This window comes from Arachis ipaensis, chromosome B08, assembly GCF_000816755.2.
Source record: "Arachis ipaensis cultivar K30076 chromosome B08, Araip1.1, whole genome shotgun sequence".
NCBI lineage: Eukaryota > Viridiplantae > Streptophyta > Magnoliopsida > Fabales > Fabaceae > Arachis > Arachis ipaensis.
In genome coordinates, this window is record NC_029792.2 from 112,791,663 (window position 1) to 112,803,117 (window position 11,455).

Consider the following 11,455-nt stretch of genomic DNA (forward strand, 5'->3'; position numbering starts at 1 on the left):
ATAGGGTCAATGTAGAACAACCTATTACTAATGTTCCACATCATGAAGATAATATTCAAGTAGATCATATGGTGGAGGATCAAACTCTTTATAATGAAAATGTTGTTCAAGAACATATTGCTCAAGAGCAACTTCAAGAAGAGGGAGAACCTATTATGCCACCACCTTTACAAAAGGTTGATGATGCAACATTAAGAAGATCAACAAGAATAAGAAAGTCTGCAATTTCTAGTGACTATGTAGTGTATCTTGCTAAGTCTGACTATGATGTTTGTGATGAAAATGACCTAACGACATTTTCACAAGCAATGGAAAGTCGTAATTCCAATTTCTAGCTAGATGCTATGAAGGATGAAATGAATTCTATGGCGGATAACCAAGTTTGGGATCTTGTAGAATTGCCTGATGGAGAAAAGGCCATTGGATGTAAATGAGTCTTTAAGACCAAGAAAGATTCATCAGGAAATATTGAGCGCTACAAGGCTCGACTTGTTACTAAAGGATTTACTCAAGGGGAAGGAGTTGACTACAGGGAAACCTTTTCTCCTATTTCAAAGAAAGACTCTTTCCGCATCATTATGGCATTGGTAGCACACTTTGACATGGAATTGCATCAAATGGATGTTAAAACGGCCTTCCTTAATGGAGATTTAGAAGAAGAGGTCTATATGAGACAACTCGAAGGGTTTATCTCAAGTGCTGGTAAGGAGTTAGTTGCAAACTTAAGAGAGCAATGTATGGTCTTAAGCAGGCTTCCCGACAGTGGTATTTGAAGTTTCACAATGTGATTTCTTCATTTGGGTTCATTAAGAATATTTCTGATCAATGTATATATCACAAGGTTAGTGGGAGCAAGATCATATTTCTCATCTTATATGTAGATGATATTTTGCTTGCAACAAATGATTTAGGGTTGTTACATGAAGTGAAACAATTTCTCTCTAAACATTTTGATATGAATGATATGGGTGATGCATCTTATGTCATTAGCATAAAGATTCATAGAGATAAACATAAAGGAATTTTAGGTTTATCTCAAGAAGCCTATATTAATAAAGTTCTTGAGAGGTTTAAAATGCAAAATTGTTCACCAAGTGTTGCACCTATTGTGAAAGGTGACAAATTCTGCTTAGATCAATGTCCCAAAAATGAACTTGAAAAGAAACAGATGCAAAATATTCCTTATGCTTCAGCTGTTGGAAGCCTAATATATGCTCAGGTCTGTACAAGACCTGACATTGCTTTTGCTGTTAGCATGTTAGGAAGATATCAAAGTAATCCAGGAATTATCCATTGGAGAGCTACAAAGAAGGTCTTAAGGTACCTTCAAGGGACCAAGGATTTCATGCTTACATATAGACGAACTGACAATTTGGAAATTGTTGGATACTCAGATTCAGACTTGGTGGGATGTGTTGATTCTAGGAAGTCAACGTCAGGATACATCTTTATGCTTGCTGATGGAGCAGTATCTTGGAAGAGTGCAAAACAATCACTTGTAGCCACTTCTACCATGGAAGCCGAGTTTATTGCTTGTTTTGAGGCTACATCACAAGGTGTTTGGTTAAGAATTTCATCTCTAGGCTTAAAATTATGGATTGTATCTCTAGGCCATTGAGAATATATTGTGACAATTCAGCTGTTGTATTTATGGCTAAGAATAATAGAAGTAGTAGTCGAAGTAAGCACATCGATATTAAGTACTTAGCCATTAAAGACCGAGTTAGGTCTAATGATGTACAGATAGAGCATATTAGTACTAAACAGATGATAGCTGATCCTTTGACAAAAGGCATGCTACCAGGATTGTTTAAGGATCATGTTACTAGTATGGGTTTATGTTCTGTAACGTCACTTATATGACTTATGTTATATCATATGACATATTTGGATATGAAATTCTTATTATTATTTGTTTCTCATTTGGTTAGTATATATGCGCATACATGATTGAGAATGACAAATAAAATTCAGTGAAGGACCTAGAATAAGCATTGGGCTTATTCCTACAGAAATATCACATAAAGAGTTTATTCAATTAGGAGATGTTGCATTGTAATACATAGAAGGTAATACTCGATTAATGAGAACCTACCGCTATGATTCGTGTAATTTGTCTTAATTGTTTAAGCATAGTATGTAATTACAAACTATACGTAACAAATGTTGGACCAAGTGGGAGAATGTTAGAATTTTTATTCTAATTGTGGTCCAATTTGTTAATAGAGAAATTAGTTTGGGTGGTATTGTAATTATTAATTAATTATATTGGCAGTTGGTCTGTTCTTTGATGGAAAGAACACGACTGTTCATCAACTTTATAAAGTTTGGGTCCCCAATTCTGATTACACAATAACAAACAAACACACTTTGATTCCATCTGAGTTTGTGATTCAAGAATTGGAAGTTTCCAAATTAAATCAAAGAATTTATTGACAATGGCTAGAGGTACGTAAATTATTAATTTTATAAAATATCTAACATTTTATACATCCCTTCGACTATCATATTTTTTGCATTATCTAAATTCTGCCAAGTGCTTTTCACCTTTTCAGCTCCCACCATTTGCATCCTTTTGTCAGCATCTTATTTTCCGTCGACCTATTATAGTTTGTGTTAAGAGATGGTGGTACCAAAATAGACTGTCGAAATTGATAGTCACGCTTTTTAATCGAATTCTATTATACTAACAACTTAGATATGTGTATGCATGTTATTGCATTGCTGATATTATTTCTTAACTTTTTGATTGCATTTAGGTATGGGTATGTGGAAAAAGTATGTAATTCGAAAATATTTAGGAGATAATAAAATAATTTTAAAGTAGTTTAAATATTTTTTATTGTGTTTATTGATTATTACGGAAATAATAAATAGATAATTTTAGATGTAATTATAAATATTTTATATATATAAAATTATAAATATTAAATTAAATAAAATAACTTTGTATTATGATTTTCATAATGTTACTCTTGATATTATTACACATAAAAGTTGGATATTCTCACATGCATGCATGCTTTCAATTTTGGGGAAAAAATTATTAAATTTATCCATAAATGTTTAGAACATTAACAAAATTACCTATGAAAAAAAAAATTAAAACTAACTTTCTATCCATAAAAGATGAACTTTGTATGACAAAAATAACCAAACTAAAAAAACTTACTCTAAATTCCAAAATTACCCTCGTTGTCTTCGTCACCACCACAACCACCAAACATCATCCCAAAACCTGCATCCACTTCTCTCTTCCTTTTTCTTTTTCTTTTTCTTTCTTACAGTTTTTCTTCAAAATCAGAATTAGGATTTTTAGAAAAATCCTTTTTTTCCATCTTCACTCACTCAAGACTCAAGAGAGTTGTTTTTTTAAACGGAGCTACTTACAAGCTCTGCAGCAACTTTTCCAAACTCAACTTCCCCAACCTCTGTCACCATGGCTCTTTCGTCGGCGATGACTTTGGTGAGTACAAGCCGCTTCACTCCTTTTTTGACGCAAAGCTTCAAGAAAGTGTCTTTACTGATTCTTGAGTTACGGTATTCCTTATTTATTTCATTGCCATCTGTGAAACCCAACAACAAAAAAGAGAACCGCAATAATATCGATGGAGAAAGTTAGCGGTAGCGCCATAACTCTCAAGAACTTCCATGGAGGTTCTATTCCTTTTGATCTACTCCTTTTCACTCCCTTCCTGAATCTATTCTTTCTCCCTTTTTTTTTCTTTATTTTTTTCAAATTTCTATTCTTTTGTCAAATGAATACTCTTTTTTTTGTTTCTGTGCCAATCATTCATCTCACCATTCAAGATCTATGCTCTTCATTTAATATTTAATTAGGACGAAGAGAATGTAGGTTTTGAGATTATGATTGGTAATTCTCGTGATGATGATGATAACAAGGATAGTTTGAAAATTTAGAATAGTTTAATAAAGTTGGGTATTTTTGTCATATGAAGTTCTTTTTTATGGATAGAAAGTTAATTTTATTTTTTTTAGATAATTTTGTCAGTGTTCTAAACATTTATAGGTAAAAATGGTAGTTTTTCTTTAAAAAAAATTGAGTAATTCTCCGTATGCAAGTGATTTTCAATACAAGTCATACAAATCATTTATATTCATGCCGTTCCACGTTTTTTTTGTGCCTCTTTTTCTTCTTCTTCTTTCTCCGTGCTTCCTCTTCTCTTCTTCTTCTTCTTCTTCTTCTTCTTCTTCTTCTTCTTCTTCTTCTTCTTCTTCTTCTTCTTCTTCTTCTTCTTCTTCTTCGTGTCTCTTTTTCTTCTTTTTTGTAATTTTTCTCTCTCGTTATCATCGTCATCAACACCACATCTTCCTCCCTCTTTTTTTTTTTTTTATTGAAATTTCTTCTCCTCTTTTCGTTTTCTCTTTCTCCTTCATCAAAATCACCAGAAAAAATGAAGAAACATTATTCAAGGTACTGTTTTACTGTTCTTCTAAATTTTTTTTAGATTGTCTCTGTCATATGCCTCATCCTTAACCAGCAAAACATTAAAAGATTTCAAGAATAAATATACTGTCTCCTCTTATATTGGGTGTATTTCTTAAATTCTTTGGGTGTATTTCTGTAATCCTTTGGGTGTATTTATGTAATCGTTTGGTTTATTTCTGTAACTGTTTGGGTGTATTTCTGTAATCCTTTGGATGTATTTCTGTAATCGTTTGGGTGTATTTTTGTAATCGTTCGGGTGTATTTCTAAAGTTCCATAATCTTCAAAACAATTTCAAAGCTTGATTTCAGAAACCATGAAAATCGAAAAAAGCAGAAGGAGATCGAAGGCAAAGAAAGAATTCTTTTCCATACAAATCATACAAGTCATTTATATTCACGCCGTTTTCACATTTTTTTGTGTGCCTCTTTTTCTTCTTCTTCTTTCTCCGTGCTTCCTCTTCCTCTTCTTCTTCTTCTTCTTTCTCTGTGTCTGTTCTTCTTCTTTTTCGTAAAAAAGGAAACGAAGATGAAACACGCGAAGATGGTTCAGTAACGCCCGTGTTAGGCCCAACTTGTAAGCACTACAAGAAAAAAGGCTTGTGGCCACACTTTTTTCTTACTACGCTTTTATGGCCACGCTTTTTTGAGAGTGACGATTGATTAAAGATTTGGCCATATTTTTTCGCCACACTTCAAAAGCATGGCAAAAGGGGCCAACGGCCATGCTTTTATGAGAGTAGCAACTAATTAGATATTTGGCCACTCTTTAGAGAATCAGGCATGCTTTTGAAGCGTGATGACATGGTTTCATTATAGTGATATTTTAAAAGTGTTTCCGTTTCCTATAACTCTTTCGGCACGCTTCAAAAGCGTTACTAAAAGGTTAAAAAAAGCTTTAAAATGCCTAACATACACTACTCTTTCTATTCTTCGAAACACACTCTCCATCGAAACACACACTCCAGTTTGAAAATCTTCAAAGAACCGTAACAAAGAGCTCATCGCCAACGCTCGCCATCTTTCCTCTATCACAATGCCTCTGTCGGCGCTCCCACCGTCGCTGCTCCTTCTGTCTCCCCTACTCCTTCAGCAGTGACTCTCTCTGGCAAGGCCTCCCTCATCGGCACTTAATCTCTCTTGCAAATCCTCCGTCGATGCTATTTTTTCCGCCGTTCCTTTCATCGCTGCAAACCCCTAACCTTCCATCGTTGTAAACCCCTAACCTTCTGTTTTTCCTCTGTCGCAAACTCTACCCGATAGCTCACTCTCTCGTAAACCCTTGGAGCATTTCTGCCATGCATTGGAGAAGGTTTGTCACTCTGTTATGGATATTTGTCATTATGCTTATCTTCAAAATCTCTAAATTTGTTTGGGGTTGTGATGTTTGTAGCTTCTATTCTCGGTGTTTTAATTATTTTTTTCGAAAAATGCTCTCGCAAAATAAGACCAATAATTTGTTTATAGAATCTCCTAAAAGAGGGAATAAAATAATAATTATCATGTGTTTATAGTCTTGATGTATTTTTTCCCTAGGCATGAGAACTTGCAGGTTTTAGAAAAGATGAAGTAATTGGTGTTATTCATCGAGCAGAATTTGGAAGATATGGTAGTTCACTAGTTCGTCATATTCTTAGAGACAATCTTTTGTTATACCAACATTGATATCTTTTGTGTTTACTACAATTGCATTTGTCATTACATGATTGTAAGTTTTTTTTAATGGATTTCAATATTGTTTCTCTGCCTAATGGACTACTCAATGCACAAAGGTTTTTCACTGTGCAACTTTCCGAAATATGTGGTTGACAATATGATTTTCAAATAGAAATCCTGAAGTTATATATATATTTTCCAGGATGTCATTCGACTACCCTTTTCTTCCAACCTGATAGTCCACTTATAGGAAATGGTTCCTTTAAGTCTTCATCATTAGTTCCAGGGTACGTTATTGGATTATAGTCCCTACCTGCTTCTGATTTTAGCGCCATCTTGTGTTGTGGTGATGACATTGGCTTATTGTCAGTATGAAAGAAGGAATTTATCTAGGTCCACCACCATTGGACAAGATATAAGTATATTTTTTTTACTGTTCAACTGTTATGTTGTACTTACATGGGATTATATATGAAATTTGGGCACGGATTCGGTACGCACTCCCTGTTAGCACACCGAAACGCCAAAAACGTGTTTGGCGCACTCATCAGCCAAAAAGTGTCAAAATAAAAATATTTGTTTTTTGGGGGTCCTTTTTTGCAATTGCACATAAAATAATGGGGTCATTTTTTATTTTTTAAATGATTACTCATATTTAATTATCTATTACTGTCATTAACATTCTCCTCCAAGTTTTCTTCCTCCCCTTCCTCTGCCATGTAAGCGCACAGCCTCCTCCATTATCTCCAACGCCAACAACGACTGAATCTTCAAGACCTCTCCTCCTCGCTTCTTCGTCGCGCTATCAACTCCTTCTCCTCCCCAGCTCAGTCATGGTGGCTTCGGCAACTTCTTATTGGACACGCCTGAAATCCATTGCTCACATTCCAAGTGCCCACATCCTTATGCTCAACAGTGGGATTCACTTCCATATCATAGAAATTGGTGAAGCTATTGACCAAATTTGGAGTCTTTGTGAATCATTGTTGAAAAGCATCACTGAGATTGTGAGTTCACTGAGTTGGGTCGGTGGAGATTATGAGAACAGAGTCGTGAACAGTGGCGAGAAGAATGAGAGTATTGAGCTGCATGTAGTTTTGCCAACACCATCTTTGTCACCGAGGAAGACCTATTTGAGAGTTTTTTGGTTTAGAATGTTCCGTACTGTTCCTTCAAATTCTGCTGATTCGCCATGGCCACACACCCACACTGTTCCTGTTTCTCTCAAATGCGGTTTTGAATATTCCGTCAAAGCTTAAAAGAATATTCCGTCAAAACTTAAAATGAGATTCGGTCATTTTTAACCATTAATTATATCTTTTGAACTATGAATTATCATTTATACAAATACAATTATATCTTTTTATGAATAAATTATTGAGCAGTTTAATGGGATTAATTTTGAGTATTATTTTTTACTTTTATAATAACTAAAATAACTTAAAATAAAAAATTAAAAATTAAAATTTGTATTAGATATTATCTTTAAAATAATACTGATATCATATTAAAATATACGTGGACACAAATATTAGAATATTGTAAGCACATCTGAATATTTTAAAATTAATCTCTTATTTCGTATTGATTTATGTACAAAAATATGTTTTATATATCTAAATATTACTCGACAATAAGTTATGACTCAAATGTCCCTGTACTCATTTAAGAGATTGGATTTGAATTTTCTATCATTGGTAAAAAAAATTATTACTCTTATCTTATATATACAAATATCAATCTTATTTTTTTTTGTCTTTCTTTTATTAGATTTTGTGAAAAACAAAACAATTTTTAGAAAATATTACAAAAATTTTAATTGAAAAATTTATTCTCTGTCTGTCCGTGAGCTTCGGTTCGTTTCGGGAGTTCGTCTGTTTTCTGGGGGGAGGTCGGTGCCTTGGTTCCGGTTTTGCTGGGGGGCTCGTCTGACCGTTTTTTGGTTTGACGAGACTCCTCCGCTTCTGCCGTGTCTGTTGCGTTCTTTGATGCTTTATCAGTTTCTTTTTTCGAGGGAGGGTCATTAAATGTGAAGGGACGTTTTCCCTTTTCTGCCCCTACTAGTTTTAACTATGCCTAGGGGTAATTGTGTCAGTTTTACCTCTTTCTTTGAAACCGTTTTGGATTTTTATTTCAGTTCCCTCGCTCACTTCCCTTTTCTTTTCCTTTTTCCATTCTCTTCTGAAGAATCTCTCTCTTAAACAGAAGGTCCCTTCCTTTCTTAGTTTTTGGTTTTTGCTTGCTGCTCCTGCTTTTCAAGCTTCTTCAAGTGTTCTTCCTGCATTTCCGGGTTAGCGCGTTTCGTCTATTCTTTTCCTGTTATTTTGTGAATGCTGCTCTGTTTTTTGCCATGCATTGTTCTGCCTGTTTTTAGTTTTGCGTTGAACATTTGGGGGTGTTCTACCGAGCTAAAGCGGTGGGATATGCGTAGCCCGTTTAGGAATTCCTTGAATTTGGTGTCGGCGAACTGGGTTCCATTGTCCGAGATGATGATCTCGGGGATCCCGAATCGGGTGATGATTTGTCGCCAAAGGAATTTTCGACATTGGGTCGCCGTGATAGAGGCTAGCGGCTCGGCCTCGATCCATTTGGTGAAATAGCTCGCTGGCTAGGGTTAGGCCTGCCAGGAGGGCCTCGTATTCTGCTTGGTTGTTTGAGACCGGGAAGTCGTATCTGACTGATTGTTCGATTACGACGCCGTTTTGGCTTTCCAGAATGACTCCGGCGCCTCCGGAAGTGACATTCGAAGAGCCGTCGACGTGTAGTTTCCATGCCTCGGGAGGGGTGTTTCCTGGGGTCATTTCTGCGATGAAGTCGGCCATCGCCTGCGCTTTGATTGCGTATCGGGGTTCGAACTTGATGTCAAATTGGGATAGTTCGACGGACCATGCTAGCATTCTACCCGCTAGGTCGGGCTTCTGTAGTACCTGTTTGACTGCTTGGTCGGTTCGAACCGTTACGGGGTGGGCTTGAAAATATTGCCGCAGGCGTCGGGACGCCGTGAGGAGGGCAAAGGCTAGTTTTTCTAGGCGCGAGTAGCGGGTTTCTGCGTTTTGTAGGACTTTGCTTGTGAAGTATATAGGTTTTTGCTCCTTTTTCTTGTTTTCTCGGATGAGTGCTGCCGCGAGCGTTTCTTCCGTTATGGAGAGGTATAAGTATAGGGTTTCCCCTGTTTGGGGTTTGGCGAGGATTGGTGGTTCCGCCAGGATTTTCTTGAAGTGTTGGAATGCCACTTCGCACTCTTCTTTCCATACGAAGGGGGCTCCTTTCTTCATTAGTTTGAAGAAGGGGATTGCTTTTTGGGCTGATGCTCCGAGAAAACGAGATAGGGCTGTTAGTCGGCCGGTGAGCTTCTGAACGTCGCGTAGGTTTTTTGGGCTCGTCATCTTGAGAATGGCGCGACATTTCTCCGGGTTGGCTTCAACTCCGCGTTGTGTGATCATGAAGCCGAGGAACTTTCCTGCTTCCATTCCGAAGGCGCACTTTGTTGGGTTAAGTCGCATTTGGTGTTTCCTTAGGGTGTCCGTTACGGCCTTGAGGTCGCTGATGAGTTGTTCGTCGGAGTCAGTTTTGGCGAGCATGTCGTCTATGTAGACTTCTAGTTTGGTTCCGGATAGGTTCTGGAATATTTTGTTGACGAGCCGTTGATATGTTGCTCCGGCGTTTTTCAAACCGAAGGGCATGACTGTGTAGCAGTACGTGCCGTCGGGGGTGATGAACGCCGTTTTTTCCTCGTCGGGTCGGTGCATGGGTATCTGATTGTAGCCGGAGTACGCGTCCATAAAGCTGAGGTATCGATGTCCGGATGCGGAGTCCACTAGTCCGTCGATGTTCGGTAGGGGAAAGGCGTCTTTGGGGCAGGCTTTGTTGAGGTCCGTATAGTCGACGCACATTCGCCATTTTCCGTTGGATTTCTTTACAAGTACGACGTTCGCTAACCAGGTTGAGTAGGGAAGTTCTCGGATGAAGTTTGCTTTGAGCAAGGCTTGTACTTGTCTTTTGACTTCGGCCGCTCGGTCTGCTGACATTTTTCTTCTTCTTTGTGCTACGGGTTTGGCTTTGGGGTTCACCGCTAGTCGGTGGGACATGAAGTCGGGATCTATCCCCGGCATGTCGGCTGGAGTGAAAGCGAACAGGTCTCTGTTTTGTTTTAAAAATTGGGAGAGGTCTTCTTTCAGGTCGTAAGGGAGGTTCCTGTTGATGAAGGTGTATTCGTCCTTGGTTTGTCCTATTTGTAGTTTCTCCATGTCGCCTTCTGGTTCGGGTCTAGGTTGGCCGTCTTGTCGGGCGTCTAGGTCGGCCAGGAATATCCCGGCTGCGTCGCGGGATTTTTTCCGTAAAGCCAGGCTGGTGTTGTCGCATTCTGCCGCGATCTCCCGATCTCCGTGGATGGTCCCGATGGAGTCGTCCTCCGCTACGAACTTCATAAGGAGGTATTTGGTAAAGATGATGGCCGAAAAGTCGTTGATCGTCTTTCTTCCGAGGATGACGTTGTAGGCAGTGGAGTTTTTTAGGACCACGAATTCGGCTATGAGTGTCCTCCTCTTGTTACCGGTTCCTATGGTGAGGGGGAGTGTGATGGAGCCTTCCGGTTTGAGGAAGTTGTCTCCGAGTCCCGTGACGCCGTTGCGGTGCGTTTGGAGATTTTCGTCGCGGAGCCCAAGCTTGTCGAAGGCCCCTCGGAAAAGGATGTTGGAATCTGCGCCGGTGTCTACTAGTATTCTTCGGACTAGCCCGGTTCCGATCTTCGCCGAGATCACGAAGGGTGCGTCTTCGGCTGCGGTGCCGTGCTGGCAGTCCTCGGGTAGGAAGGTTATTGCTTTGTTGGACACGGGAGTTGGGGCTTGGTTTGTGACGGCCATTACCTGGAGGTCCTTTTTTATTTTGGATTTTGATTTGCATGGTGCATCTTTTCCCGTGATGACGTTTACTATGATGGTCGGGTCTTCTTCTGGACTTTCTCTTGGGGGTCGCTTTTGGGTTCTCGGGTTACGTCCTTCTCTCTCCGGTGACCTGTCTCTCTCCGCGCGCCTCGGTTCTCTGATGATTTTGGTAAATTCTGGGAGTTTGCCATCTCGTATGGCTTGTTCAAGGGCGTCTTTAAGGTCGAAACAATCCTGCGTTTTGTGACCGTAGCCTCGGTGGTATTCGCAGTTATCTTGCCTTCGAGTTCCTGAACTCGGAGGCAGAGATCTTGGATGATCTGTGCTGCTTTGTCGCTGGCTTTCTCAGGGTGTCGTCGGTCCGTGATGTCGCGATCGTTCGCGTTTTGGATAGTGCTTGCTATTCTCGCTTGGTTCGGGACTTCACGGTGCTCGGGGGTTGGATTAATCGGTTGAGAATCATCCTGGC